Source organism: Stegodyphus dumicola, chromosome 7, assembly GCF_044657685.1.
Source record: "Stegodyphus dumicola isolate Sdum_Otavi_A_Nest chromosome 7, ASM4465768v1".
NCBI classification, from domain to species: Eukaryota; Metazoa; Arthropoda; class Arachnida; order Araneae; family Eresidae; genus Stegodyphus; species Stegodyphus dumicola.
The window spans coordinates 156,157,476-156,175,630 of record NC_140774.1 but is presented as its reverse complement, the minus strand read 5'-3'; the positions used below and the strand labels follow the sequence as shown (position 1 = coordinate 156,175,630).

Genomic DNA, 18,155 nt, shown 5'->3' with positions numbered 1-18,155 from the left:
CACTGTCGGCGAAAGCTGTACCGGAAACACCACCAATACTAATTCAAAATACAGCAGTCCGAGTGGAAGATAAACAGGATCGGATTTGGATAGTGCCAAAATTTGATGAATTTGAAGTCTTTGAGGGGTTACAGTCTGGACATTTAGACTGATAAAACCAGTTTTTCCGCACCCATAGCATGTTAAAGGAGGTCTCGTTTTCTCTGTTTGTTGCTGACTACGATTTAAAAAGGTTTTATGAGTTCCCTGTACGTCACTTGTTCGATTTTTGACTTTGTGTTTGGATGGATTAGTCGGTTTGTAAGAATAGATTCGGCCTGCCAGGAAGTGGAGTTTTATAGTTCGTATTTTAACACGTACAGCTTCATAATCATCCAATTTCTGTACTAATTCAAGATGAACTCTTTATTTTTCCCCAAGTATCAATAAAATGCTCTTTAACGTCAGTACTGACTCTTCGTTTAAGCTGATCCGTCAGGACCAAGTCTTTGAGTGATTCAAAGTCTGTAACATCGAGACTATGAAGCCACTCTTCGAGATAATTGTTTAATTCGTAAGCAAAATCTTTCATAAGAACCCAGGGTATTTTTGGTGTGTAGTAAGTTTAATTCGAAATGATTCAGCATTTAATTTGAATTTTTGTAGCAGAATCTTCTTGATGTAAGAATAATCTCTAATTTGTCTTTTGGTTCTCTTAAAATAATTTGCGAAATGTCTATAGGCAGAAGAGGTAGGAGATGAGTGATGTAATCTATTTGTTTTATATTAACTTTCTCACATTGTCTTTCAAAAATTTGCAGGTAGGTTGCAATGTCAGAAGTTCCTGTAAATTTAGGGATTAGGTGTTGAATATTTGTTCCAATAGGTGCATTTGAAGCAAAGGGGCATAGTTAGGGTTTGAGCTAGCAGCTCCAGGTTTAATTTTAAACGTTGTTATTTCGATTTTATTCACAATACAGTAATTTTAGAATTAATAATTATACCTTTAAGTAAAATGTATATACCTCTATTAAACAGCATGTATGAATGTAAACAATGTTACTCGTACATTTATATACCACTATTAAACAGTATTTATAAATGTAAACAATAATACTCACAAAGTTTATTATTTCGGAGTCGTAAAAATATCATAAAATGCCCTCATAAATTCAACTTGTATCAAGAAATAACATATAATAAATTGCTCAAAAATTGTTTACTACTTAGCAAAACATACATAAATGTCCTACCATAAGCTTTTATATTTAAGCTGAATTCTTCGAAATCTTAATCTTAACAAAATATTAAGTTGATTAAGCAACACACACTTAGTAACTCTTTTACTTTATTTAAATAGTCATTCGATTTTATTCATAATTATTTTCTTTCGCTTCAAGAAATATTTTCAAGACATGCATTCATTAAAGGAAAACAATCGTATTTTCTTAAAGTATTATACTATAATCATTTTATCAAAATGTTCGTCGAAAGATAAATCAACAAGTACAATATTTTATGTAGAATAAAACATTTAATAAGGAACAACAGCACTCAAAGTAAATAAAAATAATAAAAGATTTGACGTAAACACATCATAAATCATCGCTAGTCTAAACATTTCCGCGGGGGGAAAACATCTGCTGCTGTATGTCAGAATCGAAACTAAGAAATTCTAATGAACAACGTCCATGAATATATTCAAACTTTAACATCAAAACATGTATTCAGTGAAACAATATTATTCACAAATTAATTTACTATGCGCATTAATATTTTAAAATAACAAATTACAATTCAAGAAATAACGTTTGGTTAACAGAAAGCCGTTTGCTTTCGTTTAATACTCTTATGTAGTATCAATAAATGAGATTTCAGTAAGAATTTACATTTGCTTTAAGAAGCAGCTTATAATAAATAATCAGTTTAAAAGAACTTTAAACTCAGATTAAACGATAATGTAAACGAAACTTATCTTTTCCGTTGAAATTGTCCAGTTGATGATTCGATGTGCTAGCAGCACGGTATGACAATTTTAATTCCAGAATTGGTTTCCAGAATATTTGATCAGTAGTCCACACCTGAAAAGAAACTGAGCCGATCTCCAGCAACTAAAAGTTAAATTCGGGAGTAAGATAACAGAAATAAAGCCAAACAGAAATTCTAAACATTTTGTTGCGCCATTTTGGATTCAAATTAGTTGGGAGCCAATGTGATGTAGCCGTTTCTCATAGACACTAATGCCGGCTAGCTTTAAAAGGATTTATTAACAGAGAACACAGGAACGGTTACAAACAAAAGAAATATACATAAAAATGAAACATATACCAAATGGAACATCAAACAGTTGAATAACAGAGACATAGTAAACTAACATCATGGCGGCTGGAGTTCGACTGACGTTTTTTCATATCGCCACGAGATGGCGTTTAAATAAAATAGTTCGGTTACAGTTCATGAGTTCATGGCATGAATAAAATAGTTCAATTACACTTAAATAGGTCTGTTACATCCTCCCTCTGACTTCGTAGACGTCTCGGCAAGAAGTCAGGAACTGACATTTGTCTACTTTGTGCAGCGGGCGGAGAACAGATGGACGGGCTCCAGTTTGACGAGGAGTAGATTTTGCGGTCACCAGCACCTTGTGCAACAGGTGCAGATTCGGATGGTATTACACGTTTCGGGCGTCCTCTTTTCTTAAGGGAACCACTGGAATTACACGAGCTGAGTTTTGCTTATTTCGATCTTGATATGGTTTCAAGGCTGAAACATGATACTTGCGAGAATTTTGTCTGGTTCATGAGGATCGGCAATATCATAAGTGGTTAGAGATCTTGTAGTCACTATCACATAAGGACCATCTCTCTTGGGCATGAATTTAGCAGTTTTCTTCAGTGGACCTTTGCTGATTGGGTGAAGGGTGACCCAAACTTTATCTCCAGGAACGAATTTCGGTGTTCTCTTCGTTTTTTTGTCAGCATATCGTTTCTGCTTATCTTGATGCATTTCGACTCTTTCTCGTACCTGTTGTACATTTCTTGCAAAACGTTTCAAATATGGAAATAATTTCGGGAACAAAATTATCGTTCTCAATTACGGCTTTTATATCATGCTTTACATCATCTAAGGTTCGTAAACTCTCGTGCAAATTGAAGAAAAGCAGCAGAATGTCCAGTTGAATTACATTTGGCTGTATTCAAAGCAAACCTTATTAATGGCAGTTTATCCTTCCATGACTGATGGTCGTTACCAACAAGTATTGCTAAACGTGGTTTCAGATCTCTATTCTTCCTTTCAACTGGGTTAGATTGTGGGTGATAGACAGAAGTAAGACTTTGATCAATGTTCAAGATAAAGCATAGTTGTTGCATAACAGCACTAGTAAACTGGGTACCATTATCACTTATTATTTTCCTGGGTAACCCAAATCGAAGCGCGACTTTTTCCAAAAGAATAGTGGCACATTCTCTGGCCGTGGCTTCCTTTAAAGCAAATAGTTCTGTCCACTTCGTAGCACAGTCCTGCACAATAAAAATCCATTTTTCACCAGACTGTGTTTCAGGAAGGGGACCGAAAAGATCAATTGACAGGGTCTCAAAACGTTGAGCATAGACTGGAGTTTGAAGTAAGCCGGCTTTTGATTACTGGCTTCTCCCCCTACTTTGAAGATAGTGTGATATTTGTTAAGCAATGCATCAGTTGCAAGCCGTTGGGCTGTAGATAATTGTTGTCCTTCATTTCCTCGCAGTCGGCAGTTGTTTACAACTGGGATTTCTTCCAGTACTTGGGATTGATGAGGTTTCACGAAGCTATATTTTCTTCGAGTTTCATCAGAAAAGTGCCACTTATTTTCAGCAAGATTTAAAACAATTTTAGCTTTTTGAAGAAAGTCAATTCCTAACAGAGTCGAGCTATTTTTGGCATCAGGCAATACAAGGAGCGGAGTTTTGAACTCTCTGCCTTCGAGAAGAATAATTTGTTCGGTGCGAAGTACCTCTTTTTCAGATACCAAACCATCAGCGAAAGACACCTGTAGTGTTGTCTTTTCAAATACTGCATCTTGTTTCTGCAGAATATGATAGAGGGATTCACTTGCGATTGAGTGATTAGCACCACTGTCGGCGAAAGCTGTACCGGAAACACCACCAATACTAATTCAAAATACAGCAGTCCGAGTGGAAGATAAACAGGATCGGATTTGGATAGTGCCAAAATTTGATGAATTTGAAGTCTTTGAGGGGTTACAGTCTGGACATTTAGACTTGATAAAACCAGTTTTTCCGCACCCATAGCATGTTAAAGGAGGTCTCGTTTTCTCTGTTTGTTGCTGACTACGATTTAAAAAGGTTTTATGAGTTCCCTGTACGTCACTTGTTCGATTTTTGACTTTGTGTTTGGATGGATTAGTCGGTTTGTAAGAATAGATTCGCCTGCCAGGAAGTGGAGTTTTATAGTTCGTATTTTTAACACGTACAGCTTCATAATCATCCAATTTCTGTACTAATTCAGATGAACTCTTTATTTTTCCCCAAGTATCAATAAAATGCTCTTTAACGTCAGTACTGACTCTTCGTTTAAGCTGATCCGTCAGGACCAAGTCTTTGAGTGATTCAAAGTCTGTAACATCGAGACTATGAAGCCACTCTTCGAGATAATTGTTTAATTCGTAAGCAAAATCTTTCCATAAGAACCCAGGGTATTTTTGGTGTGTAGTAAGTTTAATTCGAAATGATTCAGCATTTAATTTGAATTTTTGTAGCAGAATCTTCTTGATGTAAGAATAATCTTCTAATTTGTCTTTTGGTTCTCTTAAAATAATTTGCGAAATGTCTATAGGCAGAAGAGGTAGGAGATGAGTGATGTAATCTATTTGTTTTATATTAACTTTCTCACATTGTCTTTCAAAAATTTGCAGGTAGGTTGCAATGTCAGAAGTTCCTGTAAATTTAGGGATTAGGTGTTGAATATTTGTTCCAATAGGTGCATTTGAAGCAAAGGGGGCATAGTTAGGGTTTGAGCTAGCAGCTCCAGGTTTAATTTTAAACGTTGTTATTTCGATTTTATTCACAATACAGTATTTTAGAATTAATAATTATACCTTTAAGTAAAATGTATATACCTCTATTAAACAGCATGTATGAATGTAAACAATGTTACTCGTACATTTATATACCACTATTAAACAGTATTTATAAATGTAAACAATAATACTCACAAAGTTTATTATTTCGGAGTCGTAAAAATATCATAAAATGCCCTCATAAATTCAACTTGTATCAAGAAAATAACATATAATAAATTGCTCAAAAATTGTTTACTACTTAGCAAAACATACATAAATGTCCTACCATAAGCTTTTATATTTAAGCTGAATTCTTCGAAATCTTAATCTTAACAAAATATTAAGTTGATTAAGCAACACACACTTAGTAACTCTTTTACTTTATTTAAATAGTCATTCGATTTTATTCATAATTATTTTCTTTCGCTTCAAGAAATATTTTCAAGACATGCATTCATTAAAGGAAAACAATCGTATTTTCTTAAAGTATTATACTATAATCATTTTATCAAAATGTTCGTCGAAAGATAAATCAACAAGTACAATATTTTATGTAGAATAAAACATTTAATAAGGAACAACAGCACTCAAAGTAAATAAAAATAATAAAAGATTTGACGTAAACACATCATAAATCATCGCTAGTCTAAACATTTCCGCGGGGGGAAAACATCTGCTGCTGTATGTCAGAATCGAAACTAAGAAATTCTAATGAACAACGTCCATGAATATATTCAAACTTTAACATCAAAACATGTATTCAGTGAAACAATATTATTCACAAATTAATTTACTATGCGCATTAATATTTTAAAATAACAAATTACAATTCAAGAAATAACGTTTGGTTAACAGAAAGCCGTTTGCTTTCGTTTAATACTCTTATGTAGTATCAATAAATGAGATTTCAGTAAAGAATTTACATTTGCTTTAAGAAGCAGCTTATAATAAATAATCAGTTTAAAAGAACTTTAAACTCAGATTAAACGATAATGTAAACGAAACTTATCTTTTCCGTTGAAATTGTCCAGTTGATGATTCGATGTGCTAGCAGCACGGTATGACAATTTTAATTCCAGAATTGGTTTCCAGAATATTTGATCAGTAGTCCACACCTGAAAAGAAACTGAGCCGATCTCCAGCAACTAAAAGTTAAATTCGGGAGTAAGATAACAGAAATAAAGCCAAACAGAAATTCTAAACATTTTGTTGCGCCATTTTGGATTCAAATTTAGTTGGGAGCCAATGTGATGTAGCCGTTTCTCAATAGACACTAATGCCGGCTAGCTTTAAAAGGATTTATTAACAGAGAACACAGGAACGGTTACAAACAAAAGAAATATACATAAAAATGAAACATATACCAAATGGAACATCAAACAGTTGAATAACAGAGACATAGTAAACTAACATCATGGCGGCTGGAGTTCGACTGACGTTTTTTCATATCGCCACGAGATGGCGTTTAAATAAAATAGTTCGGTTACAGTTCATGAGTTCATGGCATGAATAAAATAGTTCAATTACACTTAAATAGGTCTGTTACATCCTCCCCTCTGACTTCGTAGACGTCTCGGCAAGAAGTCAGGAACTGACATTTGTCTACTTTGTGCAGCGGGCGGAGAACAGATGGACGGGCTCCAGTTTGACGAGGAGTAGATTTTGCGTCACCAGCACCTTGTGCAACAGGTGCAGATTCGGATGGTATTACACGTTTCGGGCGTCCTCTTTTCTTTAAGGGAACCACTGGAATTACACGAGCTGAGTTTTGCTTATTTCGATCTTGATATGGTTTCAAGGCTGAAACATGATACTTGCCGAGAATTTTGTCTGGTTCATGAGGATCGGCAATATCATAAGTGGTTAGAGATCTTGTAGTCACTATCACATAAGGACCATCTCTCTTGGGCATGAATTTAGCAGTTTTCTTCAGTGGACCTTTGCTGATTGGGTGAAGGGTGACCCAAACTTTATCTCCAGGAACGAATTTCGGTGTTTCTCTTCGTTTTTTTGTCAGCATATCGTTTCTGCTTATCTTGATGCATTTCGACTCTTTCTCGTACCTGTTGTACATTTCTTGCAAAACGTTTCAAATATGGAAATAATTTCGGGAACAAAATTATCGTTCTCAATTACGGCTTTTATATCATGCTTTACATCATCTAAGGTTCGTAACTCTCGTGCAAATTGAAGAAAAGCAGCAGAATGTCCAGTTGAATTACATTTGGCTGTATTCAAAGCAAACCTTATTAATGGCAGTTTATCCTTCCATGACTGATGGTCGTTACCAACAAGTATTGCTAAACGTGGTTTCAGATCTCTATTCTTCCTTTCAACTGGGTTAGATTGTGGGTGATAGACAGAAGTAAGACTTTGATCAATGTTCAAGATAAAGCATAGTTGTTGCATAACAGCACTAGTAAACTGGGTACCATTATCACTTATTATTTTCCTGGGTAACCCAAATCGAAGCGCGACTTTTTCCAAAAGAATAGTGGCACATTCTCTGGCCGTGGCTTCCTTTAAAGCAAATAGTTCTGTCCACTTCGTAGCACAGTCCTGCACAATAAAAATCCATTTTTCACCAGACGGTGTTTCAGGAAGGGGACCGAAAAGATCAATTGACAGGGTCTCAAAACGTTGAGCATAGACTGGAGTTTGAAGTAAGCCGGCTTTTGATTACTGGCTTCTCCCCCTACTTTGAAGATAGTGTGATATTTGTTAAGCAATGCATCAGTTGCAAGCCGTTGGGCTGTAGATAATTGTTGTCCTTCATTTCCTCGCAGTCGGCAGTTGTTTACAACTGGGATTTCTTCCAGTACTTGGGATTGATGAGGTTTCACGAAGCTATATTTTCTTCGAGTTTCATCAGAAAAGTGCCACTTATTTTCAGCAAGATTTAAAACAATTTTAGCTTTTTGAAGAAAGTCAATTCCTAACAGAGTCGAGCTATTTTTGGCATCAGGCAATACAAGGAGCGGAGTTTTGAACTCTCTGCCTTCGAGAAGAATAATTTGTTCGGTGCGAAGTACCTCTTTTTCAGATACCAAACCATCAGCGAAAGACACCTGTAGTGTTGTCTTTTCAAATACTGCATCTTGTTTCTGCAGAATATGATAGAGGGATTCACTTGCGATTGAGTGATTAGCACCACTGTCGGCGAAAGCTGTACCGGAAACACCACCAATACTAATTCAAAATACAGCAGTCCGAGTGGAAGATAAACAGGATCGGATTTGGATAGTGCCAAAATTTGATGAATTTGAAGTCTTTGAGGGGTTACAGTCTGGACATTTAGACTTGATAAAACCAGTTTTTCCGCACCCATAGCATGTTAAAGGAGGTCTCGTTTTCTCTGTTTGTTGCTGACTACGATTTAAAAAGGTTTTATGAGTTCCCTGTACGTCACTTGTTCGATTTTTGACTTTGTGTTTGGATGGATTAGTCGGTTTGTAAGAATAGATTCGCCTGCCAGGAAGTGGAGTTTTATAGTTCGTATTTTTAACACGTACAGCTTCATAATCATCCAATTTCTGTACTAATTCAGATGAACTCTTTATTTTTCCCCAAGTATCAATAAAATGCTCTTTAACGTCAGTACTGACTCTTCGTTTAAGCTGATCCGTCAGGACCAAGTCTTTGAGTGATTCAAAGTCTGTAACATCGAGACTATGAAGCCACTCTTCGAGATAATTGTTTAATTCGTAAGCAAAATCTTTCCATAAGAACCCAGGGTATTTTTGGTGTGTAGTAAGTTTAATTCGAAATGATTCAGCATTTAATTTGAATTTTTGTAGCAGAATCTTCTTGATGTAAGAATAATCTTCTAATTTGTCTTTTGGTTCTCTTAAAATAATTTGCGAAATGTCTATAGGCAGAAGAGGTAGGAGATGAGTGATGTAATCTATTTGTTTTATATTAACTTTCTCACATTGTCTTTCAAAAATTTGCAGGTAGGTTGCAATGTCAGAAGTTCCTGTAAATTTAGGGATTAGGTGTTGAATATTTGTTCCAATAGGTGCATTTGAAGCAAAGGGGGCATAGTTAGGGTTTGAGCTAGCAGCTCCAGGTTTAATTTTAAACGTTGTTATTTCGATTTTATTCACAATACAGTATTTTAGAATTAATAATTATACCTTTAAGTAAAATGTATATACCTCTATTAAACAGCATGTATGAATGTAAACAATGTTACTCGTACATTTATATACCACTATTAAACAGTATTTATAAATGTAAACAATAATACTCACAAAGTTTATTATTTCGGAGTCGTAAAAATATCATAAAATGCCCTCATAAATTCAACTTGTATCAAGAAAATAACATATAATAAATTGCTCAAAAATTGTTTACTACTTAGCAAAACATACATAAATGTCCTACCATAAGCTTTTATATTTAAGCTGAATTCTTCGAAATCTTAATCTTAACAAAATATTAAGTTGATTAAGCAACACACACTTAGTAACTCTTTTACTTTATTTAAATAGTCATTCGATTTTATTCATAATTATTTTCTTTCGCTTCAAGAAATATTTTCAAGACATGCATTCATTAAAGGAAAACAATCGTATTTTCTTAAAGTATTATACTATAATCATTTTATCAAAATGTTCGTCGAAAGATAAATCAACAAGTACAATATTTTATGTAGAATAAAACATTTAATAAGGAACAACAGCACTCAAAGTAAATAAAAATAATAAAAGATTTGACGTAAACACATCATAAATCATCGCTAGTCTAAACATTTCCGCGGGGGGAAAACATCTGCTGCTGTATGTCAGAATCGAAACTAAGAAATTCTAATGAACAACGTCCATGAATATATTCAAACTTTAACATCAAAACATGTATTCAGTGAAACAATATTATTCACAAATTAATTTACTATGCGCATTAATATTTTAAAATAACAAATTACAATTCAAGAAATAACGTTTGGTTAACAGAAAGCCGTTTGCTTTCGTTTAATACTCTTATGTAGTATCAATAAATGAGATTTCAGTAAAGAATTTACATTTGCTTTAAGAAGCAGCTTATAATAAATAATCAGTTTAAAAGAACTTTAAACTCAGATTAAACGATAATGTAAACGAAACTTATCTTTTCCGTTGAAATTGTCCAGTTGATGATTCGATGTGCTAGCAGCACGGTATGACAATTTTAATTCCAGAATTGGTTTCCAGAATATTTGATCAGTAGTCCACACCTGAAAAGAAACTGAGCCGATCTCCAGCAACTAAAAGTTAAATTCGGGAGTAAGATAACAGAAATAAAGCCAAACAGAAATTCTAAACATTTTGTTGCGCCATTTTGGATTCAAATTTAGTTGGGAGCCAATGTGATGTAGCCGTTTCTCAATAGACACTAAAGCCGGCTAGCTTTAAAAGGATTTATTAACAGAGCACACAGGAACGGTTACAAATAAAAGAAATATACATAAAAATGAAACATATACCAAATGGAACATCAAACAGTTGAATAACAGAGACATAGTAAACTAACATCATGGCGGCTGGAGTTCGACTGACGTTTTTTCATATCGCCACGAGATGGCGTTTAAATAAAATAGTTCGGTTATAGTTCATGAGTTCATGGCGTGAATAAAATAGTTCAATTACACTTAAATAGGTCTGTTACAATTTTGTTTATAAACAATTATCGTGAGGTGACAGTTTACTTAAATGTCGTTGCTATTCATAATGTGGTTATGATGAAATCACATAGAAAATCGAGAAAATAGAAAAACGTTATATTCAGTTTCAGTAACTATTACATATAAGACTCTTTAATATACCATATTTATGAACAACTCACGTACCGTTTTTACAAAACTAATAGCAAATAATAGCAACAAAATGGTTCTGCAGCTGAGTGAAAATCGATGCCGCACTATTTGTTAAATATGTCTAATTTACAATTCTGGCCATTAAAATTGCTACCGCAAGAAGACGACATACAATTAATGTCAACTAACATCAGACGTACTATATTTTGTGATGTGCAAAAGATTAGCATTTCAGCAGATACGCCAAGTATGAGTAACGCCATCTACATTGTGCATAAAATGGATAACAGCACAAAAGAAATCATTTAAAAATCAGATTTTAATGTTGGTTGGTTTTGTAAAGATCGTGTTACCCATCAAGAAAAAGTCCCACTGGTACGTATGATTCGACTGGAAAAGGATTGTTGCCTTTTAAGAGGCCGGTTCATCGTTCCGCGACACTGATGCTCGTTTTGGTCGGAATTCTATGACGGTTAGCGTTACGGGATGGGGGGATTCAGGAGGGCCATACAGAATGCTAAGCAGAATCTCAGCTTCCTGGGCTCCAAACATGCGAGAAGATAAACATGTTATCCTCTTACGCGGGATCATACAGATATGTCACGTATCCTGAATCAGGACCTTGTCTCATATGCAGAACGACAAGTGTGTGCACTGAGAGTTTCCTGAAGTTTGCAGCCCACGGATTATGAGCACTGCGACCATTGTTGCGTTTTTCCTAGACGCTGTAGAAGACGTGACGAAAGAAGACACTGGACCCTAAAGTTGCACTACCCCATCTTTGTAGATGAGCCCCGGTTCTATGTATAGCATCTTGATGGAGGTGTCTGTATTTGGAGGCCCCGAAGAGAATGAACGTTGTCAACTTGCATTCGTTATCATCATACGGGCTTATCACATGGCGTGTTGGTAGGGGGTGCCATTGACTACACATCGCCGTCACCTCTTGTATGTATAACCTGTGATATGGACAGCTGCCATTACATTTCCGACGGGTAAAAGCCAAAAGCTTTTGGCTGTGCCCTGTCTTCGAAGCCCGAGTGATGCCATCTTTCAACAAAATAATGCACGACCGCATTTTGTCGGTGTTGTCTTGACCTGTTTCGATATGGAGAATTTTTGAATGTTACATTGGCCGGCATGTTCTCCAGATGTCTCACCCATTGAGAATATCTGGTCATGGGTTATCGAAAGAGTGGTACACCAACATTCGCTAACAAGTACAGTTGATGAACTCTTGCACACAGGTGAACTCGCATGGAATGAAGCACTCGTATCTGTTCATCCAAGCTGAGTTCAACTCGATACCCAGACGGACTACACCCGTTATTGCTGCCAACTATGGCATATCTATATACTGAATTCTGCAAGCTATAGACCCCAAATCACCTGCAAAGTTAATCACGCCCTTCTCCCACTAAACTATATATGTACAACGAATAAATTTCTGCTATTTACTTCCGCTTCTGGTGTAGAATTGCAAAGGGCAACACGGTAGATTCGCTCAAAGTGAAAATATATAATTCCAGAAAATTAAAAATGAAAAACTGAGGAACTTAAAGTATATTTGGTATGCTAAAGTCAAATAAAAAGCTTTACATATATAAGGTATTTCTCTTGCCTTCTTAGCATGCCTTCGTGGTGTAGTGGTCAGCACACTCGGCGCGAATTCGAGAGGTCCGTGGTTCAAGTCCTCATTTTTCTCCTTTTTCATGTCTCCTGTTTCGAAATAAACTAATGTCTCTACAGTGGCGCTCGAACTAAAGATGGTTGTGAATGATGATACTCCACCACCAGGATTTGGCGATTGGGTCCCCTAATCTCCAGTTGCCCTTTAAAAGGGGGAGTATATATAAGGTATTTCTCCCGCCTTGTTAGCATGCCTTCGTGGTGTAGAGGTTAGCACGCTTGGCGAGTATCCAAGAGGTCCGTGGTTCGATTCCAGGCGAGGGCATTGCTCATTTTTCATCTCTCTTGCTTTGAAACAATCTAATGATTCTACACATATTTCAAGAAAAATTTGTAAGAAATCTAAAATTTAAAATTATGCCAAAAAATATGGACCTTCAGATAAACAATAACTATCACTTAGTAGTCAAAATCTGTGCCACATTAAGGTCGCATTTTTGCCTGATTTTAGGCTTTATATTGTTATTAGTATTCTCTGCATCAAATTGTAAGATAACGCGAATCACTTATAAGGAATGATTATATTCCTACGTTTGCTTTCTTATGGTGTAAATGATTAAAACGTGGCTGTAGTAAATGAGGGAACTGCATAGTTCGAAACTAGACAAGATCACAGCTGTATTCCAATGTTTCTTAGTCCAAAATGTCCAGTAGTCTCTGAATTTCTTTCTGAAAAAATATTCCAATATCATAACTCAAGAACATTTGTAATGTATTCGTATCCAATACCATTATAACAACAAACATGAGGCTCCATTACAAATCTGATTTATACCATTTGGCGATAAAAAGAAAGATAGCTGTGAAATTTAATAAAAGAGTACCAGTTTTCTTTTTCAGTTCGATATCTGTCAACCAAATGACTCTAAAAGTGTGCGCCGTGATGCGAATTGCATGATAGCGTGAAATTCATGTCAGACCCTAAGAAAAAGAGATGATTCCAATTCTAGAAAGACGACAGATCAAAACAAAAGAGAACGGAAAGTAATATATACTACTGAGTATCACATTCGGGAAAAGTAATTCCTTTTGCCCCGGCTGTTGGTGTGACTTTTCTTCCTATCAATAGCATTGCACTGGAAGGATTACTTTAACAATCTGTCAAAGCAATTTCCTTCAGAATGGTTTCTGGAAGATAATCTTGAACAGTAGTAACAGCGTTAAGTAACAGTAGTAACAGCGTTAAGTAACAGTAGTAACAGCGTTAAGTAAGGTCTCCATTTACATTAAAATATCTGTTCCATAGCTTATTTAGAATCTGAATTTTGAAACTTCTGTATACTATAATGAAAGAAACACAAGATTGAATGAATCTATGGACGATTTATTTTTCTATAAGCAATTTTTTTTTTTCAAAGGAAATAATACTTTCGATTTGAAACTTTTAGAAATTACTAGAAATCGTGTCCACAAGTGTTCTTGCTTTTCTTCTCGCAGTCCTTGATCATAGATATATAGTACTTTCAATTATAAAATGTTTTAAATAGCGCAAAATTTCATGTTTTCGTATGCTTAAATTTAAAATCCATTAATTATTATAAAATATGAAACTTAACATTTTAAACTTTCCTTATGCCTATATACTCTAATATTTAGTAGAATTTTATATTCATTATAAAATTTCAAGCACGAAACGTTTCCGACAAAGACTGCAAAAACTGGTTGGGATATTTTACATTAAACTCGGGAATCATATTCAGGAGCCGTATGGAAATTGAGGAGCAAATTGTTTACATTCATACCAAACTAAAAATAAAACATCGTTTAGGAAAACGTTTTTGATCATAAGCGATTACTTGAACAGGTATTTCTACGCAGATTATTGTGGAAAACATTGATCAAAATAATTCGTTTTAAAAACGGAGTCTTATTCCTTGAAACGTGTAGAATTCGCATTGCAAAAAAATACTGACAGGCTTCAGTATAGGCTCAAATTCAATTCTTAACATTATTTAAATTAATTAAAAAGAAAAATATTTGTGTTCTAATGAAGTATTTGTACGATTACCAGATTATGATTCTAAAGTAATAAAACTTCATGAGAATATTAATAACGTATTTTTACACTTTGGGAACTTACAAGCTACTTGCATGAAAATTCTGTCGGCATAACAAAAGTAAAAAAAAAATTATAAATTAAAGACACCAGCAAATCACAAAAAGAATATCGTTGAATGACATTTAAGGTGAAGGAATTATTACCCCGAATTATTATAATTTATTTATTAACTGACTCTTCAATGCAAATTCAAAATGACGTGAAGTATCGCAAATTTTGAAATTAAATATCTTCCCATAATTTTTGTAGTTAATTTCCATATCGAATACAGAATTTCCGTAAATATAACTAAAGGAAACAGAGGAATGTATAAAAAATTAGATTTCTTATTTTATGGAAAATTTTTAATTTTAATTTAAATGTACGAAAATGTGAATCTTTGCCCCATTTAGAAATATTTTTGTAACAGGAAGTATATGCCTATAACCAAGGGTTGCGGAAGTAAAGGATGGGTAAGCAACATTTGTGAGTAGGCTTTATACGACAACAGATCAGTCTGAGATGACTTAGTGAGGCACTGTGTTAAGAGTGCTAAGTCATTCAGCAACTATAAATACTATAAATACACATGTAGAACACATTTATTATTTTTTTCTCCCATTAAAATTGCCGTTTTCTAGAAGAAGATGGGATGTTAATAGTTTTGCTGTAAATCGATAAAACTCTAAAGCATTGAACTTGCTTATTATTTTTAAAAGGAAAAACGAACTAAGTACATAAAAATATCAGAAACTACAAGCAACCAGAGGCATTCAATTTATTTTAAGATTTCATCTAATAAAGCTGTCCTGTAAAGGAAAATTGGTGTCCTCAGTTCTCCGACAAAATTAAAATAGATTTGACATGTTGCCCTTCTATAATACTGATGTATTATGTTTTTTCTAATTAAACTATTAAACCATAATAATTAATTAACTAACAAATAATACTTGGAAAGCTAGGTATTTTTTTTTTAATTTTTATCCCTGAAATAGCATAATAAATAACTTCAAAATATCCGTTAACAATCTCAGTTTCAGTTTTTATTTAAACAATTAATTTTTAATTAATACATCATACATTTAATATTAGGAATTTATACAAATTTTTTATCCCATGATTAATTCCTTTTACTTGTATTGGAATTTGATAGTATTATAATCTTTCTTACATGACAGTATTGCAATCTTCTTACGGATTCTAATCTTTCGTGTTAAAGTGAAAATGCCTTAAGCTTCGGGTGATTCATTCTAGTGCGCTATTGGAGCGATTGCATATAGTAAAAAGTAACTGACTGGGTTGCGATTTGCTAGATTGCGTATTGCTTACTGCATAAAGAATTAAAATATTTATTATAAGTCTGTGAGAAGCTCTGTTAACAATGCAATAAATATAATTGCAATTAATACTGATTCAGAAGTCAAACAACAAAAATCAGCGTTATATTTTCAAATTTTCACCGGACTAGTGTCGACGGTTTTACCAAAATCCTCAGCTGCAAAAGCGCAAATGAACGAGATAGGATATAATAATTAGATAAGATAAGAAAGCCTGGACAGAAAATAAGCTAGTGGCGCCATCTGTTGATGAAATAAGAACTAAAACATAATTTCTTTAAAGGCCGAGGGCAAAGATGGATTGGAATTAGGATCGTTAACTAGAACAGAAAGATTTTTTTTAATGTGAAGTGCCTCTAAAAATCCAGTTCTCCAATGGAAGATGATTTTTGAATAATTTTGGCAGCAGAAAAATTGATTATTTTCTGAAAATTATTTTCTGTCCAGGCTTTCTTATCTTATCTAATCATTATATCCTATCTCTTTCATTTTCGCTTTTGCAGCTGAGGATGGTGGTTCGGTACAACCATCGACGCTAGTCCTGTGAAAATATAACGCTGATTTTTGTTGTTTGACTTCAGAATTAGTACTTTTTTGGCGTGATATTGTGTCTTAATTAGTACTGAAGGCAAAGGTATGATAAGTATTGCCCTCGTTACGGGAGGATGTTACTAGCGGCAAGAGTCTCTCTAGTCGTTCTGATACCTTGCTCTGTCTGAAGTTTGCAGACTGAATTAGTAACGCTTTATTAATTTTTGGATTGTATTTTACGGCCTCTAATTCGTTGCAGTTGAAAGCAATATTAAAGGAGCTGTAGGAAGGTTGGTTAATCGGCCCTCTGACTTTGAGACTCCTGATAACAGAACAGTGGAGATCGCTAAAATCCCTGACAGTGGTAGTAGGGATATGACTCTACTAATGTCACTGAACAATTTTTTTGCTCCTGCAATGTCAGAGCATGTCGTCTCACTCTTGGTAACAGCTCGGAGACTGCGACTGTGTGGACACCGGACATATAAATTTCTTACCTTTGTGCGGTCCGCCGTAAGCTTTGGCGACATTTGAAATTCCCACATGTGAATACATTCAAGTGAATGCAAGTTCAAGTAATAACTAAAATAGATTCTAAATTATTTCATAACAAAATGCATGCAATTTAAAAATACAAATGAAATGAAAGAAAACATTTTCTTCTTCTTTTTTATAATGCAAGCTAAGTTTAAAAATTAAAGATTTTGACTTTATGTACCTTCTTAAGTATTACGTGTATTCTTCTCACAAAAATAAGGGTAATAATTTTCAAGGTAAGTATAGGAAGGAAACCTAATCGAAAGAAAATCAATATAACTTCCTAGAATCAAGAAATTTACACTGAGTATTGTTTGTTTATTCCAGATACAAATATAGGTAATCACATAAATGACTTCTTGTATATATTTTCTTACCTTTTTTTGGAAAGTGTAATGTTATTTAATCCTCCAGTTACATGAAAGTGCTTTTATGTTTGCCGATGCTTTTATAGTGTCTCTTCGTTTATCATCAAAATCTACTTAACTTCAGCTATGTACGCGCACACTGCTCTTTTATATTATACTGCTCATCTGGGAAATAAAAACACTAACTCATAAAAAGCTACACACGTTTCTAAAAATCCTTAATGCATTTCGAAGTATTTTATTGGATAACTGAGCATGATAAAAGGAAAGCTATTTTTCTCTAAAAATTAAGGAAACTGTCTGTTTTGCAGAAATAAATTATAAGAAGAGAAGGTCAAGTCTATAGAAGAAATTAAGGAAACTGTCTGTTTTGCAGAAATAAATTATAAGAAGAGAAGGTCAAGTCTATAGAAGAGGTAAATGGTAATAGTTGTATACGATATAGGCAATAGAAAAGTACCAGGATTTGGTTAGGAATCGGTGATATAATGTCAGAAAATTGTTTGTAAATGTACAAAAATTTACAGTTTCGTAACTACCAATTAGACAGCTCCCAACACTGATTGTGCCACACATTATTCATAGGATTCTTTCCTGGCTGTTACGACTAGAAAATGTTAGGTTATTTGAATATGGCAAAGTTCACAAGGTGTTATCTGCCAAAGGGGAGGGCTGAATTCTAAGAAACCTTACCTGGTATTCACATTACACTTAAGGAAAACCACGAAATCCAACCGTTCAGCCATACCATTCACTTAGGATGGAACTCAGGTCGAATTCTCAGTGCTCAGCGGTCTTAAACCCAAGACCACTAGTGGGA

At 34.4% G+C, this 18,155-nt stretch overlaps 1 non-coding gene across 1 annotated transcript; it reads left to right on the top strand.

Annotated features, from left to right (window-relative positions):
* Positions 1 to 12,716: 12,716 nt before the first annotated feature.
* Positions 12,717 to 12,789, top strand: TRNAT-AGU (transfer RNA threonine (anticodon AGU)). The gene has a single exon. It is a non-coding gene; the product is annotated as a tRNA-Thr (tRNA).
* The last annotated feature ends 5,366 nt before the right edge of the window (positions 12,790 to 18,155 follow it).